At 45.2% G+C, this 17,228-nt stretch overlaps 2 long non-coding RNA genes across 2 annotated transcripts in view; both read right to left on the bottom strand.

Moving 5' to 3' along the window:
- Positions 1 to 16,460, bottom strand: part of LOC120095655 (uncharacterized) — a 28,894-nt gene extending 12,434 nt beyond the window's left edge. Inside the window, exon 1 of the long non-coding RNA XR_015633057.1 lies at positions 16,344 to 16,460. This is a non-coding gene — a long non-coding RNA (uncharacterized LOC120095655). The remainder of the gene's footprint in view (positions 1 to 16,343) is intronic.
- On the bottom strand, positions 556 to 4,444 carry LOC148002589 (uncharacterized). The gene is made up of 2 exons (XR_015633058.1): positions 4,244 to 4,444; positions 556 to 812 (listed from the first exon to the last, which is right to left on the bottom strand). It is a non-coding gene; the product is annotated as an uncharacterized LOC148002589 (long non-coding RNA).
- Positions 16,461 to 17,228: the final 768 nt, after the last annotated feature.

Below are 17,228 nucleotides of genomic sequence, written 5' to 3'. Positions count from 1 at the left end.
CCTTACTCCCAAAATGTTCAAAAACCTTCCCATTTATTGCCACCAGCTGAGACCAAGTGTTCAAACACACAGGTGCCTGGGGAAACACTTCCTATTCAGAGTACCACACAGTAATAAGAGGTATTGCTTCCTAAGATGGCTAGAGGATGAATTTGTCTGCTGTTGCCCATGGAGAATTGAGTTCACAATCCGTATAACCACCAAAGTCCACAGATGCTCAATCCCCTCATTATAATGTAGTTTTGCATAGAATCTGTGCACGTGCATGTGCACGCGCACACACACACACACACAAACACACACACATTGTATTTTAAATAGTCTCTAGCTTCACATAAAAAGTTTTATTGTATTAAGTCACTTAGGAAATAGTGTCAAGATTGATTACGAAAGTTAAAGAAACATTTCCCATTTGCAATGGTGAAATTAGCCGACACAGAATTCATGGATAAGAGAGAAGACTCCTACCAACTTGGTTGGTTACAGGACACTTTGTTGGAGAGCCTTCTCAGGTATATGTTGCTAAATTTAAAAAAAGAAACCACTGAACATGTATGGACTTAAAACAACAATCTTTATCTCTCTACAGTTTCTGAGCGCTCAGAATCTGGGAGTGCTTTAGCATTTGGGCTCCGGATCAGAGTCTTTCCTCAGAAAGTAAGACTTGAGTGGGTCGAGAAGCAGCGATTCTGTGCAAGGACACTTTTAAGACTGCAAGCAGGAGCTGTGGGGTCCTCAGTATGTACAGCTCTCAATAGGACAGCCCAAGTGTCCCCATGACATGCCAACTGTCACCTACCAGGACAGACTGTCTGAAAAAGGGCAGGAGAAAGACGTGGCATTTAGCACCATAGTTGGAAACTATTCCCTACCAACAACCCACTAGATCTACCCCAAATGAAAGCGAAAATTAGGTTACATACCCCCCACCACCCCCACACCTTTTAAAGTCTTTAATGTTAGAAGAGAATAGTTACAACAAACACCGAACAACTTGTATACAGATTTTTTTAAGACATCATAAAGACCATACTGGGATCGAGACTTCTTTATAAGGCATTTTAGAAATATTTGTTTTAATTTTGAAAGAACCTGGAGGTGGAAATAGGAAGGATTGGGTCTCCCAAAGACTCCGTTACTAATTATGTCAACATGGACCTTAAACTTTTGAGCCTGAATTTTTATGTAAGTAGACGTAAGATGAGGATGCTCTCTGTCTTGGTAATAACTTGAGGTGGTTGTAAAGATAAAAAAAACTGATGCACCTAAGATTCTTTAGCAGGTACAATTCCCACACAGAAATTACTTTGTAAAATCATTGGCCAACCTATGACTTGTCAAATAACTGAACACTATGCATTTCATTTTTCATATTAAAAGAGTTCCTATCTTCCGGGAGAATTCCATATGCATAGATGTGCTTAAAAATGCTTCTGATGAGTCTTATAATAACTCTGTAGAAACTTTAAACTGACATTTGTCTTCTTATGCAACCGCTTCTTTTAGATATGTAGAACCTTGTCTTTGCTGGGTGCTTAGCTGGTTGATAAATGGCTAGTTTCTCTCTCTCTCTCTCTCTCTCTCTCTCTCTCTCTCTCTCTCTCTCTGTGTGTGTGTGTGTGTGTGTGTGTGTTGCAGCTGGTGGGAACTGATTCCAAGGGCTGCACACCTAGGTAAACATTCTACCACGGAGCAGGAATGCAACTTCTCTGTTGCTTTGAAAAGACCTTTATGGACTCCCATAATTTCTTTAGCTGTAAGGAGGTTGTTGTTCTCCTGTGTCCCATAACAGTACCGAGGCCGTCTCAAGAGAGCATTTCAGAAAATGTTTTAAGCAATGGCAGTCTTATCAGAATAAATATAGAGCCTCCCATGGTGAACACATGGCAGGTCAAAGCAGGTTGGGATGCATGAGCCTTGTTGGAGTAAGTTTGCCCAAGGTCAGACTTCTCGGTTTACACTCATATCTCATCACAAAACGGAACACATCTGCCACGCGTGACTGCCAGCCTACTGTAGTTTTAAATATAGGCAGGCGGCTGATAAAATTTATGAACACCATCTTGTTAATCTTCACCTATGGAACAAGTGAAAGTATCTTCACTCTTAAGGAGAATATGAGAAACCTTGGTTCTATTCTGAATCTCAATTTCTTTTAAATTGGTTTTTGAGGAAACAGGGTTTCTCTGAGTAGCCCTGGATGTGCTGGAACTCACTACATAGACCAGGCTGGTCTGGAACTCAGAGATCTGCTTGATTCTGTCTACTGAGTCATGGAATTAAAGGTGTGAGCCACCATGAGTTTTTTGGGGGGGACTCAGAAGATTTATTTATTTACTTATTGATTGATTGATTGTCCTGTCTGTCCTGGAGCTCAGTCTATAGACCATTCTGGCCTGGCCCACAGAGATCTGGCTGTCCTTCCTTTTCTAGTGCTTGGACTAAAAGCTACCCTGCCCAGCTCTGAATCTATATTTTTTTAATGCCTTGTTCTTTGTACTTATTACTTGACTATTAAATATGTCTCAGTTCTCCTACATATAAAATTATATATCTATATTTTATGGGTAAATGAGAAACCAACATTCTTAGCCTAACAAAGATCTCTTGGCCAGTCCATTAATTAGGGAATCAAGTTTATACCCTGTGTCAGCTGTAATTGTTTATTGCTTAACTAAACTGTCCTTAATTTATTATAGTCATTAGTGTCTGTTAGCGAGACAGAATGTATTAGGATTTACGGCAGTATGTGGTCGGAAGTTTCCCATCCCAGATCTGAGACTTGGCTCGCTTGATCTCTTCACCTCACACTTAACATCAGACAGCCCCTTACTTGACAAATGCTATCCTTCTCTCTTTCTTGCTTCAGCTTTCAAGGCAATAAAGTGTGGGATAAAGCTTTCTCTAAATGGCCTCCTATACTTGAAACTTTGAGTTAATGATTCTCTAGTTTAGTGATCGAATAAAAGCAAAAATGATTGAAATAAGTACCTCAAATGGAATCATTGGAAGGCAATTATAGTGACTGGCACAGTTTTATAATCATCTAAAACCAGTTTAAAACTCAATAGGCTTGTACTAAGTAGTGTACAGAATTGCTATAGCAAAATTTTGGTTGAAATTTCTAGGGCATGCTTGCAGGAAAGCAAAAGGTCCCTGGCCACGGTAGAGTCAGTTCCGGGGCAGGAGAGGTAGAGAAGCGTGAGGAAGAAAAGAGAGGGCAGAGCTTTTCGGTTAAGGTTCAGTAACAGATATTTGGGATGGCCAGTTGGCAGTGTCCTGCAACCTGGACCTCCATGAGATGTAGTCTCTTAAGTGACTGTTCTTAAGTGTGGAGAGGCAGATCTAAGTTCTGTTGGTCTCAAAGCTTATTCAATTATGAAGCCTATTTGAAAAAACAGGTGTGCAAAATATTTGGTATGACAACATCAATTTTTTTTAGAAGAATTCAGTTAGAAGTCAGTGCTTATTTCTGGGTACACATAGTTTCTCCTGTTGCATCCAATGCTGGGAAGGTGTTGTGGAGGAGATGGGGGAAGGGTTTTTAATCTTCATACTTGTAACCTTTACAAAGATCATAGCCCCACAAATCTGTTGTTTGCCCACACCCAGAGCCAGTAGGTGATATCTGTTAAGATGAGGAAGGTGAACCCTAAACTCCATTAAGTTTCATATTACATCCACCATTGCAAACAGGTCTACAATATTCCCGAGAGAGAGAGAGAGAGAGAGAGAGAGAGAGAGAGAGAGAGAGAGATCGATCAAGTGGAAGTCAGATGTTAAGAAAAAAAATCCATTAAAAGTCAAATAAATCTACAAAAAACATCATGATTAAAAAAAACCCTCTAGAATATCTGAAAAACAAACAAAAAAAAACCCAAAACAAAACAAACAAACGAAAACCCTCAAGGTCTGGGCATATGCCTAACATGAGGATTCCATTATATGGGCATGAAGTAGGCCAACATTGAAGCTCTTTGTATGTACATGTATAGATGTATATAACATTGTAACCAGTGACCACCTTTCAAGGGCATATGACCAGCAGAGTGCATTTGATTTGTGCACAGCAAATACAATTTTCACATGCTCCACGTCGGCGTCCTGATGAATTGTAACTGCTCGTCTCCCCGTTACCTCGGTTGCGAGCTTCCCATTCTCACACCATCACTTGCTATCTTTCTAAGTCAGAGCTGCACTCTAACTTCTGCTATTTTTGCCCTACGAAGCACTACATTCGAACCTGCCACCATCTCGGTGTCCCGTCATATCCTCGTTTCTCTGTTTACTCGGCTTGGATTGCCCTGGTCGTTTGGCGCACAGCTTCACCGTCTGTACCTTTTCTGCAGCACACTGACTTCTCATCTGTGACTTCCATCTGTGCTTGAATCCAGCTCTCCTGCTCTGCTCTTATAGTGATGCTGAATGCAGCTGGAGAAACCCGGAAGCTCTCCTGGTGCTCTCTCAGTGTTTCCCGGAAGTGGAATCCTCCCTAGCCCATCTATTCTCCCATATTTCTGGGTGGCTGTTTCAGTCACCGTCTTCTCTCTTCCAGTCTGCTACATAACCCTTCTTGGTTGATGACTGAGTTGCCTACTTTGCTGAGAAAATAAAGACAAGTAGTAGAAACCACGCCGTTTTACACCCCACCACAGCTCACATTCCTGAGCCGGCTTACTCACCTCTCTGTGCTCCATTCCCTGCCCTTCCTCCTGACCCTGAAGGAGCGGCCAGGCCCTCCATGTAAAATGGCTCACAGCTACCACACTAACCCCTCCCTTTCCCTGCCTGTGGGGCAGGCATAGGTGTCCATGATGTTTCGAGATCTCTGAGAAAGTAGAATAAGTAGATGAACTATGCATATGAATAAAAATTGTTCTAACATACAACGTTAACTCATCACAGTGAAGAAATTCATTCGGAGCACTTTTAATTTAATGGAAGAAAAGCAGGGTGTGCAGAAAGTCGATCACAGCGCGGTCCTTTATCCCTAAGGTCATCTTTACTTTCTTTCTTTCCGTCGGTCATCCCCACTCGGTAAAATGACTGTACTCTTCTGTACACAGTTTTCACTTGCCTGTCCTGCCAACCACCCAGTCCTCGTCATTTTCCTGCTACAAACTACAGCAAAACGACTTAAGATATTTGCATATATTTACAGTCATCAACCACTCTTCCTCTTCCCTCTTTCTCGGGCTTTCGTGTTTCACCCCTGGTTGCAGGGTACTGAAACTGCTCAGTATCTTCCCAGTGGACTTGTACGACAGCAGCTCCTAAGGCCAGTGTGCATCCTCCCTCTGAACAATGCTTTGAATGCTCCACTAGTCCTTCCGTTGCAGCCGATTGTTTCCATTGGAGCCCAAAGTAATTATATTACGACCTAGACGTCAACTTAGACTGCAACAATTCTTTATTGACCCGGTCTCCTTCTATGGCCCAAGATGGCTTCTCCTGTCCTCTTCCCCAATATGCTGGGATCGCAGGTTTGTCCCAGCACATTCAGCTCAGGATAATTACCAGTGACTGACAACTTGATGGTGCCTAGGGGATTGGTATAGTTGTGTGTGAATGTCTGAGGATGTTTCCACACAGGGGTAACTAGGGGGAAATCACCTCTTCAGTGTGGGTGGCACCTTCCCACCCTTCTAGAGAAGGAGCCTTCTACCTTAGGCATCCCCTCAGCTTCTGGCCACCACAGTGTGAGTGGATCCCCTCTCAACTCTTTCCCGCCATTGTAGACTCAAACTCCTGAAACTGAAAGCCCAAAATCAATCTCTCTGTTTTCAAGGCAGGGTCTCTTTGTATAGCCCTTGGGTTCCTGAAACTTGATCTGTAAAGCGGGCTGGCCTTGAACTCAGAGCTTTGCCTGTCTCTGTCTCCTGAGTGCTGGGATTAAAGGCGTATGTCATCACCTCCCAGCTAATTTCTTCTTTCTTAGATGCTGTGTTGCGTATTTTGTCAGTGATGAGAGGTCTTGGCCAAACTACAAAGCGGACCAAATAGTCCTTGTGCTTTAAGGGTCACACTACGACAGGGCCTCACTTGCCTCATTGCCTGCCCCTTTGCTGACAGCCCCAAGTGCTGACCTACCCCGTGCTTAGTCCTCAGGTCTCTTCTTGTTCTGCTTTTAGCCCCCTCTCTACTTCCCATGTTGTGACATAATTTTCTCCTGCATCATTTTCCAATTTTAATGGGCACACGCTATTTGTATATATTATGGCGTCCACTTGAACAGTTCGGGATGTGGCATACTGTGTATAAGATCAAATTAGATGAATTAGCTTTCCCATTTCCCCAAACACTCATTATTTCTGTATGTTGGGATCCTGGGGATGCTTTACCTTGTTCCAAAACACTGTTCTACCTGATACTCTTGTCTTTTCCCCTCTGTCTTCCTGTTTGGCCAATCTCCAACCACTACTGCCCAACGCCCAACAAAACTTCAAAATGCTCCCCCTCAGGCTGTAAGGCTGTAAAGGTCCCTCCCTGTACCTTTCACAACCTGCTAGACCCTAGCCTCCCTTTGGGATCCTCAGACCTTTCTATGATCTCATTTCTAGAAGGCTGACCCCTCACCCTTCAGAACTGTGTCCCCACACCTTGCCTGGGGAGGACCATTACTACATTAGCTGCTGTGCACTTTGATGGCAACTTGGGTACTCGTTTACAGAACTTTAGGTGAACCCTCAAATATGTAACTCCAATTCAGACCCCCCCCCCCGCCCCCGGAATACTTGACTTGCGTTCCCAGTAGCCCATTCTGTATTTTAACTTGATATAACAGGGTGTTTGGAACTTAAAATGCTGATTTTCCCCCCTGCAAGCCAGGGGGAAACAAACTCAGATAGTGGCAACACCGATCTTATGGGTTACTCAGATCCTGAACCTTGGGGACTTAATTTGACTCTGTTTAAACTCCTCTCGTTCTTCGTACGTCACCTCCAAGCTATCAGCAAATACTGTTTGCTCTGCATTCAGGACTCATGGGTCACTTCTTCCCGCACTGCTGCCATATGCACTTCACCTCTCACCTCGATCGCTGCAGTGTGTCCTGTCTCCGCATCCCCCCTGCCCCTTCTCGTGTCTTGTCTAACAGAGTACACGGAGTGATGGGGGTGAAGCACAGCCGGTGAGGCCACGTCTGCTCATAACTCTTCTACCTCACTCGGAACAAAGGCCGAGCTCTTGCAGTGGCCTCCAGGTGCAAGGCGCCTGTCTTGCTGTCCACCGAGCACCTCTGACCCCATCCCCTGCTGCTCTCACCCTCCTGCCTCTCCCGGCCACCTGGCCTCCCTGCTCTTTCTGTATTTATTAGGCACACACTATCCTCACAAGCTGTCTCTCCTGCTGGATCCCTTCTTGTTCCGTGAAGCCCACAGCTGGCTCCTTTCCTCCTTCAGGTCATTGGTTAAAGGTTACCCACTTAGGGAGCCTTCTTTAACAAACCGTAAGCTCCTCCCTGTCTGCCTTTCCCTGTGTTATTTCGGTTGGTCCCCAGCACTTGTAACCACCTGACTCACTGCAGACTCTAGTTCTAAGCTGCTAGTCAGTTTTATTCACCGCTGCACTGTAGGCCCTACAACAACAGTGCCTATTGCATAACCACTGTGAAATGAAATGAATTCAACATTAGAAATGAAGGCAGTCATCACCTACTAATAGTTAACCGTTAAGAAAAAGGAATCAGTAGTGTTAGTTCATACGCTTTCCGGGAAGTCTTCAGAAACAGACTAGCTGATTAATCAGCATCCTGAACAAGAATTTGATGGGCAATAAGTAAAACCCAAATGTTGCATATTCTTTGGAAGGATATGTTCCAAAATTTATGACAGTCAGATTGACACACCTGTGGTTAGCGTTTAGAGCCAGAGCCCCGAGGAGAGGGTATACGGTGTTCCAAGCTAGTTGCTCATTAAGACATTTTTTTCTAGTCTCTAGCCACACCGCCTTGTTGCACAGAAGACAGGGGCTACAGATCTCTTGCTGGTAAACTCAGTTCTTTCTAATAGCACTGAGGAGGGAGTAAGGAAAAGGCAAGAGATTGGGCCCTGTGCTCTTCAATGCAGATTGGAAAGGAAAGGTGTGAGTGAGCTGGAATCCTGAGGATGGGGCAAGGGTTGGTCGGCTCCTCAGCCTCTTTCTCCCATGTGGCTTCTACTGATACACCTCAGGAAAGCCACTAATTGGCACAGTGTGTCACGAAACCTCTTCTTTTGCCATCTGTAATACTCTTTTGTAGACATGTACCAATCTTTTATCCCGTCCACTTAAGAACAGTTTAATTTACCAAGTTAATCAGAGAAATACAATCGTAAAACTGAAGAGGCATTAGTAATTCCAGTGGGTGGGTGGATTCTAGAGTTCTTGAACATTAGGCACTGAGGAATCTCTCCCATGCCTACACACACTCGTATGATAAACCCCTGCGCACCTCTACAACCCTGTAACCCAACATTACTCATGTCTCGGCTTTTCTGAGAAGCCTCCAGAGAATAGCATTCTCATTTGCAGAGGTGAAGGCTGTCAGCCCTGCCCTCCACAAGGCAGAGGGACCCAGAACCAACTCCAGCTTGTTCTTTTACCTCCCTCAAAGGAGTTCAAATCAGTGATTCACTCAGAGTAATTACAATTTCATAGTTTTGTATTTGAGGGGTTTTGTTTGTTTTTGTTCTTGCTGTTTCGTTCTTGAAGTTTTTTATTGGCGTTAGAGTGTCTCTACAGAGCTCCGGGTGTCCCAGAACTCACTATGTAGACAAGACTGTCCTCAAACTCATAGAGAGCCATTTGCCTCTGCCTCTGAGAGCTGAGATTAAACTTGTGAGCTACCATACCACTGCCAGGCCTGTATTTCATAGATTTTACAAATATACATGGAATCTATTTTTACAAACAATTCTTATGTAATTATTTAGCTTCAATGTCAACAAAAATTTAGTTTTAAAAATGCTTTTTAATTTGACTAGGTGGTGGTGGCTTACAACTTTGACCATAGTACTAGGGAGTCAGGGGCAAGTACATCACTGTGAGTTCGAGGCTGGCCTAGTCTCCAGAGTGAGTTCTAGGACAGCCAACGCTACACAGGGAATCTCTCTCGAAAACCAACCAAAAAACCAAAACAAAACCGCCAACCCTTTTGAAAAAAAAATTTACTTAATGTATTTGAGTACACTGTAGCTGTCTTCAGACACACCAGAGGAGGGCGTCAGATCCTAGTACAGATGGTTGTGAGCCACCACGTGGTTGCTGGGAATTGAACTCAGGACTCGGAAGAGCAGTCAGTGCTCTTAACCACTGAGCCATCTCTCCAGCCCCCACAAACCCTTTTTCTTTTACACTATTTTTCCTCTGTTTACTTTAATAGTTGGATAAAAGAGCGTGTGTATTACAAAAGGGTGTAGTTTTAGTCACTAATCATCACACTTACATGGGAAGGTAGACATTCGAAATTAGGCAAAGAGGTCTTATTTAAGAGAACTTATGTGGAAGAAATGGGTGTTGTTTTGAGTCATCAGGCACACTGCTGCCTGATTCATATCTCTTTCTATGTGTACAGTTTTTCTCTCCCAGCTTTTGTGGCACTAGTTAAAGAGCTATGAGCTCATGGCACCTTTGTTTAGGGGTGAAAAAGGTTCTGTAATCAGATGTGAAGATGTTGTCTCTCAGGTGTCTTCTGTCCTTTGCACATAAACTCACAAATGTTCAGATAAATGGCTATAGAACATAATGTTTTTTTGGCATATATTTTAGATATGAGGCCACAGTGCTAGATGTATACAGTGAAATGATCACTGCGGTTAAGCACATGAACATAGTCATCGTCCCACATAAACGGGAGAGGGTGTGGGCATTAAAAGAATCTACCATCCATTTTCCTTCTATGATACGACATCATTGATTATAATTTTCAGCTTTGGTTGTAATTCGTCTCTCTGAATCTGCCCATGCTTTGTAAGTGTATCTTTGTAGCCTTTGGTCACATCCCTCCACTTCTCTCAGTCTGTCACAAACGCTATTAACGAGTCCAGGAAAAGGTGAATGCATCGTGAAGGGACTATGGAGACCAGCAGTGGCAGGCGATCCTGTTCACCGCCGCCCTTCACTCTGTGGGACCAGTGGGGAGCTGGCAGCCAGGACAGGATTGGAACACCTCTAACTGATCAAGGGCAGTGCAGAAGAAATAAGTGAGGAAATGGTTTCTCGGTGTCTAATTCAGAAAAGTCCGTTTTTCAGGGTAGAACCAACTTAGGCATTTGTTCTATTTCAAGGGATGTTTATCTTAATGGAGAACGTGTAACCTGCCTCAGACACAAAACTCCCACCCCAGAGGAATGATCAAACGGGGAAGAGAAGCGATGGTGGGTCACGAAGCTGGCACACGGTCAAGTAAGGGTTTGAACCTGAACACCCAGCTCCACATAGCTGCAAAGCACTGGGTTGCCTCTTCCAGTTCAAGCAGATGTAAATCAGAGGAGGTCAGTCTATTTAAAGGCCTAACCGACTCAGACCATTGGCATTTATTTTTTTTCCATTGTGTTGCAAACTGAAAAATGGAGAGTCGTTGAACTCATTAGAAAAGAAATCCAAACGGGTGTAAAAGAAGGAGAGTTTTATAAATCCCATTTTTCAATCTGCAATTTAAGAAGCGTGGTCTTGAGTCAAGAGTTCCCCAGATGCTTTTGTTGGAGAATACACCCTCTCTTCTGAAAGAGACCCCATGAATTTTCGCAAGACTTTTCTTAGGCCTACAGTCTTGCTCTCTCACTTCTCCCCTCTTGTGGTGCGAAGAGAATGTGTTGTGTGGAAACGTTGTTCCTACCACTTCTCAGGCTCCTCTCTGCACTCCTGAGTGTGTGCGTCCCACTGTACGTCTAAACTAGCGCATGTGACGTGAACAGTGTTGTTAGACAGAAGGCTAAGCAACTGTTCCTGAGACTGACGCCTTTTATTACATGAGACCAGTTTGCTGACGTGACTGAGAAGCCTTCCAGAGGTGCTCTTAGACGCTTTATTTAGAAATGTAAGTATACACATATTCTGTGGGAATACCCACGTTCTTGACTTAAGAACTAGCCTGACATGAGAAATGTACCCATGCTAAACTGCTGGTTTGCCTGGTTGTGGACCACCCTCATGGTCCCTGACGGTGGAGAGCCCATTTGCACACTCTTAAACAGCAGTTGAAACTTCTGCGACAATTTTAATTGAAGATGCTGGATCAAACAGGACTCCTCTATCAACCTGGGAGGCCATTGCTGGCTCAGCCTCACTCATAATATAGATGGAATAATTTAAAACTAATTAATTATGTCCAGCAAGTGAAAGAATGCTGCACCAACCGATTCTGGAGTTTTATCGTCTCTGCTTCTCCGTGAGTTATTTCCGTTCCCTGAGAACTTTTAACCACCAACAACGAAAAGTTTGTGGACAGCTTCATCAAGTAAAGTGTCCAAAGTGCACAAGTCGCTGTAATTTCTCAAAAGCATCGGATCGAGTGGAGAACCAAGATGTGTAGATGGGGGTGACTGATAAAGCGAACGAAGCTGGTAGGGGCTCACCAGACAGAGGCTGGGCCAGCAGTGAGCTAGAACCGGAAGTTGCTGGAACCATGGATGTTTAAAGTCGGATCAATTTACAACAGCTCAAAACACTCTCGGATGATGAGTCCGCATGAGGACAGAGTGCTTGGGGCTAGAATTACAGGTTTTCCTTTTGAAAATCAGGAAACAGGACATATTTGTGACTAGAGAATATTTTGATCATATTTTCAAATTATATCCTCAGGATTTTGTTTGTTTGTTTTTTAAATGTCCAGAAGACTTTTCAGGTAGAATGCCTATAGTTTAAAGTCTTGGCACAACATGAAAAATATGCCGAACACACTTTTTCTCTGTTTCTGAAACTGGCGTGGGAGCATTCTGCGGTGTATATAAGTGTGTCTGTTCCTTTAAACTTACTAGACACGTTATTTAAAGTTGTAAGCAACATTTGATAATAAGTTCAGCCCTTTTCCTAACTTTTCAGTCACACTAAACAAAGTATTTATGTTTGAGTTCCCAAAGAACACCAGTATTAACAGAAAGACAGAAAGGGGGTGGGGCATCGGCGACAGCTGACTCACAACAGAGCTGTGAAAGGAAACTGTATGACAAACAGCAGAGATCCCCTCACAAGTGGAAAGGAATTGCTCTGAGGGACTTAGGTAGGCAGGGTTCAGAAAATAATTCACACTCTGGTGTTGATGTGTCAGGCAGGCTTTGATGTAACAAACAGGCTCTGAACAAGGACAGGACAAGGATAAAGTCACACAGGGAACCTGGAGTAGGGGCCAGTGTTACACGCAGTGTTACATGTTAAGTGTTTCTCCAACTTTCATTGAGAGAGTGCTGAGAGTGCTGAGAGGGGTATCCTGAATATTTTCTTTTTCATAGTATGGGAGAGAGTTTATCTCATATGGTTGATCCAGAATCAGCAACTGTTTTGTTTGTTTCTTTTTTGAGACACGTTAACTCTGTGTAGTCCTGGCCCCCCTAGAACTCACTTTGTAAACCAGGCTGGCCTCAAATTCAGAGATCTACCTGAGTCTGCCTCCCAAGTGCTGGGCTCAAAGGCACACCCAACCACCGCCTGGCTCTGCAAATGGTTTTAATAAAGAAAATGATGTATTAGTTACTGAGAGAGGGCAGCATTCCTTCTGGGTTTTGCCCAGGCTGTCAACATCTTTATATCCAAGAGAAAGCTAGAGAAAGGAATGAGGAGTAGAAATGTGGTTAGCAGGCTGACTGTTTACTGATTGGCACTCAGTGCCTATGACTGAAGGGGAGATACTGCTGCTTCAGTTCTTTCTGTTTTTATGTGTATGAGTGCTTTGCCTGTATGTATGTATGTATACCACATGCATACCCAATACCTACAGCGGGCAAAGGAGGACGTCAGATCTTTTGGAACGTGAGTTTCAGATAGTAGTGAGCCACCATGTGGGTGCTGAGAACCCACACAAGGTCCTCTGCAAGAGCAACAAGTACTCTAACCACTGAGCCATCTCTCCAGCTCCTTTCTTGTTTTGATGCTGTAACCTAGAACTGTACTGTCTCGAGGTGCCAATAATGGCACGGGGACTTTTCAATAATTATCAATGCTTAAAGCCTTGGCTTACTTAGGCTTGGTCCCAACTAGCTCCTACAATTCAAATTAACCCAATCCACCTTCTGCGGCGTGGCTCATTACCTCTCCTCCATCCTTGTACAACCTACTCCACACCGCCGGCGGAAACTCTGCCTGTGAGTCCTTCCCAGAGTTCCTCTTTCTGCCCGGAAGTTCCGCCTATCTTCTCCGGCCTAGCTATTGGCAGTTCAGCTCGTGTTTAAACCAATCAGAGAATGCCTTAGGCCGGTGAGGAAGGACAGAGAAAGATCTTTACGTAGCCTACAAAAAGATTCTCCCTTCTCTCTCTCAAAACTAAAGTAGAAACTCATCAAATCACTCCCATTTCTTTCTTATTTTTCCCACTTCTTAATTATCACCAGTGGGATGGACTGGAAGAAAAATCTGGAAGGTGCATTTATGTAAGCAGCACCCATTTAGCCATGCCCAAACTTTTCCAGTGACTGAGCGAGACACCTGTGGCATCGAAACCAAAACCCAGGGTCATCTTAAGTTTCATTTAAGGTAGTATCTCTAGCAATTTCTCCCCCCAAGTCCACCCCCCCCCCGCCTTTTGATATTAGAATTACTGGTTGGCATTAGCAGAAAAGAAGTAATTGAGTTCTGCTGGGTTTCTTTCTCCCTCTGGGAGACAGACTTGACAATAAATATGCAGAAGGCAAGCAATTAGCAGAGGAAGGGGAGGACAATCAAGACCGGACTGTCTATTTATTGTAGTTGCTGAATTATTCACATTCTTACTTCTGGGCTAAGGCAGTGTGGTTTGGATGCAGTAGAAAGGAAATCGGGAAGACGGACAGGACTTTCTAGACCTCTTTCTGCAGTTCACTTCACTGTGTCTAGACCTCATTCTGCAATTCGCCCTGTGTCAGCAGACAGTTCTCTTCTTGGGGGTCTCTTTTTTATTACTATAAATTCCGTTAAGCTATAAATGTTCATCTTTTGGGATATAGTCCATAGATTTTGAGATTCAGTTCACAGATAACAATATAAGCATTCGAGAGAACAAGTTCTTCCAGCAAATGAGAGTGTGAAATGTGGGAATGCTCCCATTTTGCAAGTTATTTTGAAATGTATCCTACCATAGAGCCTGAGAACCAAGAGTTAACACGTCAGAGCTACAGAAACCCCACTAATTCTTTCTACTTGTGACTTGATGGTAAGATCACTTCTCCTCATACCCTTCCCATCTGCCTGTCTCTATCTCTGTTGACATCACTCCACTCTATTCCAAGTTACTAGCTTTTTAGTTCCCACAATTGTGTGGCTGGCTAATTTTAGTGAACGATGTTCAGTTTCATCTCTCCTACTGCAAATAAGATTTAATTATTTTTCGAGATAGGGTTTCTCTCTGCACTTGTGGCTGTCCTGGAACTCACTCTGTAGATCAGGCTGGCCTCCATCTCTGATCAGCCTGCCTCTGCCTCCCCAGTGCTGGGATTAAAGGTGTGGGCCACCACTGGCTGGCCAGATTTAGTTCTTTTTTAAGGTCTGGATATTATTACTATACATTTTCTTCAAATGGACACCTTGGTTAATTCCATATCAGGAGAGTGCAAGTATCTGTTTGATTTAGTAATTCCTTTTGGTTATACACGTTGGGGCTCTTTTCTGATTGGGAAAATGGGGGGAATGTTACGTCAGTGCATCTCAAGCCTTGCTTTACATCACACCCACCTGACGTGGTTTTAATGTCTACTTTGTAAATCTGGCCCAAGGAGGAGATGAACCTGTGAGCCTGAAGACTGCGTAAGTCTGGCTGCTTTAATCCCTTCGTGGCGTTAGCTGCATGGACTAACTCGAATTATCATCTCCCATGTCTCATAAAACCAACATCTCAATCTCGTATAAAAAACAATATTTACTTTATATTGAAACTGGAAGAGCAAAATGACACACGGCTTTCAAAATTCCGAGTGTTTTGCCCTCTGTATATTGAACCATAGCAGAACACAGTGGTGTGTATATGGGTGGTTTTAATACAAGGTAAGTGTCTGCTAAATAATAACTTTTTAAAAAAAGAGTAAAGTTTCCTTTGTTGTCATAAAACTCAAATTCTCTATTATCGCGGGTATTACTGACTCAAGAAATGTAATGCTTATTTGGGAGAACTGCTTAAATTTTATGCCCAATTTCTGTCATATGAATACTTTTATATCGTGAGGCTCACAATAATTAAGAAAAATAATTGAAAGATAGCACTCCCGTTAGAGTGGGTGAGCGGAGAGCAAGGGACTTCATCGGATCCTGCCGCATGCTTCTGGCTCTCCTAGATCCATCCACGTTTCCTCTGAAAGTCACTAGGTACGTTTGATTTTGAAACACACACACACACACACACACACACACACACACACACAAAGCAGAATTACATTTTCCGTGTTGTTAGTCCGGCTGAGAACAGATCGCGTAACTTTTAGGAAGCTCGAGAATCAGGGCTATCGCAAATGAACTTCCGTTTCCCATTGGCTTCCTGCGGCTGGGGAGGGTCCCTAGCCGAGCCTCTGGCTTGTGCTTCTGCGGGGTTTTCAGTGAGAGAAGCCCAAGGGTAGCGCGGGGGAGGAAGCTGCCTGGGAACCTCAGAGGTAGCCTCCTAGAAAGATCGCGGCGAGGGGAGGAGCCCGATTGTCCTGGAGAACAGCGCGGCCCCATCCGGGAAGTGGCCGCCCGCGGGGGGCGGCTCCTGTTGCCCGCGCCAAGGCGCACGGCGGGAGCGCGCGGAGCTCGGCCCGGCCTCCCCGGGCCTCCGGAGCCCTGCGGCCCGCCTGGGGCGAGGCAGCTCCTCCCTGCAGCCCATGCTTCCGCCAGATCGCAGGCCGCCCGGGTCCCGGGAGCACCGCGCCTATGGGCCCCAGGAGCCTCGGCCGCGCCCCAGGGCTCTCGGATCAGGGCGCCGCCCTGGTCTCTCTGCCCTCGGGGATGCGCGTCGTGGGTACCTGCAGCGGCCCAGGAACCTAGACCCCGCCAGTCCCGGAGATCTGAGCCAGCCGAGCTTCCGAAGGTCCGGGTGGACTCGGACTCCTGCTGGCATCCGCACAGTGCAGGCGCCTTGGCGACGAGCGCGTGCGGGGTTTCTCGGTTGTCCCCCCGCAGAGCCTCCGCCGCCGTCCCCTACCTACGCAAACACAGTCGAAGCTGCCAGCTGATTCTACCTCTTCCCCACCCTCCCTTCTTCCGCTCACCTCCGTCCATTTCTCTCATATCTTCTTGCCAAAAGCTCCAAGGCAAAGATGGACATGAGCGAACAAGTTAGGATACGGCCGAGCGCGTGTGCGCTGGGAGGAGGGTGGTAATGAAGTGGGAGAAAATAATGAAAACGAAATTAGAAACACCCGAGAGTGTAACCCCACACGCGCGCGATGCTCTCAGCCGCCAGCAGTCTAGGCTGTGTCCAAGTGGAGGCAAATTTTAAATATTCAATTCTAGGACAGAATTCATACGGTACAGGCGCTAGTGGGGCCGTGGGCTTGAGCTCAGGATTTAATGCTTATCCGTGAGATACATCTTTATTTGCATTACAGGCACTGGAGGGATAACACCTACTTGTGAACGCCTCTGGATTCTCGGGGCCGGTGGCCTTTGTCACCTCTGTAGCATGTCAGGGAACTCTGCTCAAGGTGCAATGGGGAAGGCAGCTGCTTGAGACCTGGGGGAAACACCCTGTGCTCTAACGAACGTGCTGGTCGCAACGGAAGGCATGCGCTGTCCCCTAAGCCCTGGCCAGATGACTGAACAGGGGGCGGAAACTGTAAATCGAACCTTCTGGGTATCTCTCCCCTCCCCCACCAAGCGGTGCCACTTTCTTCTCCCGGAGCTCACGTCTTCTTTATCTCATTAGAATAACCGCGCTAAAACGAGGCAGTGGGACCTTGCTGGCTACGTAAAACAGGTTTTTCCGAGAATCCCCCACCCTCGACTGGAACCTTTTTTTTTCCAGAGGCCTTTTCCAGCGAGCCAGGCGGGGTAGGGCTATTGTTCGCGTGGCCGATAGGGGGCAGCAGGTGCACTGCGATGTGTGCACTGGCCATGGGAAGCCGGCCTAATTGGACATTTGGGTGAGCAGGCTG

This window comes from Rattus norvegicus, chromosome 11 (assembly GCF_021556685.1).
Source record: "Rattus norvegicus strain SHRSP/BbbUtx chromosome 11, alternate assembly SHRSP_T2T, whole genome shotgun sequence".
Lineage (NCBI taxonomy): Eukaryota > Metazoa > Chordata > Mammalia > Rodentia > Muridae > Rattus > Rattus norvegicus.
This window is presented reverse-complemented; position numbering and strand designations above follow the sequence as displayed.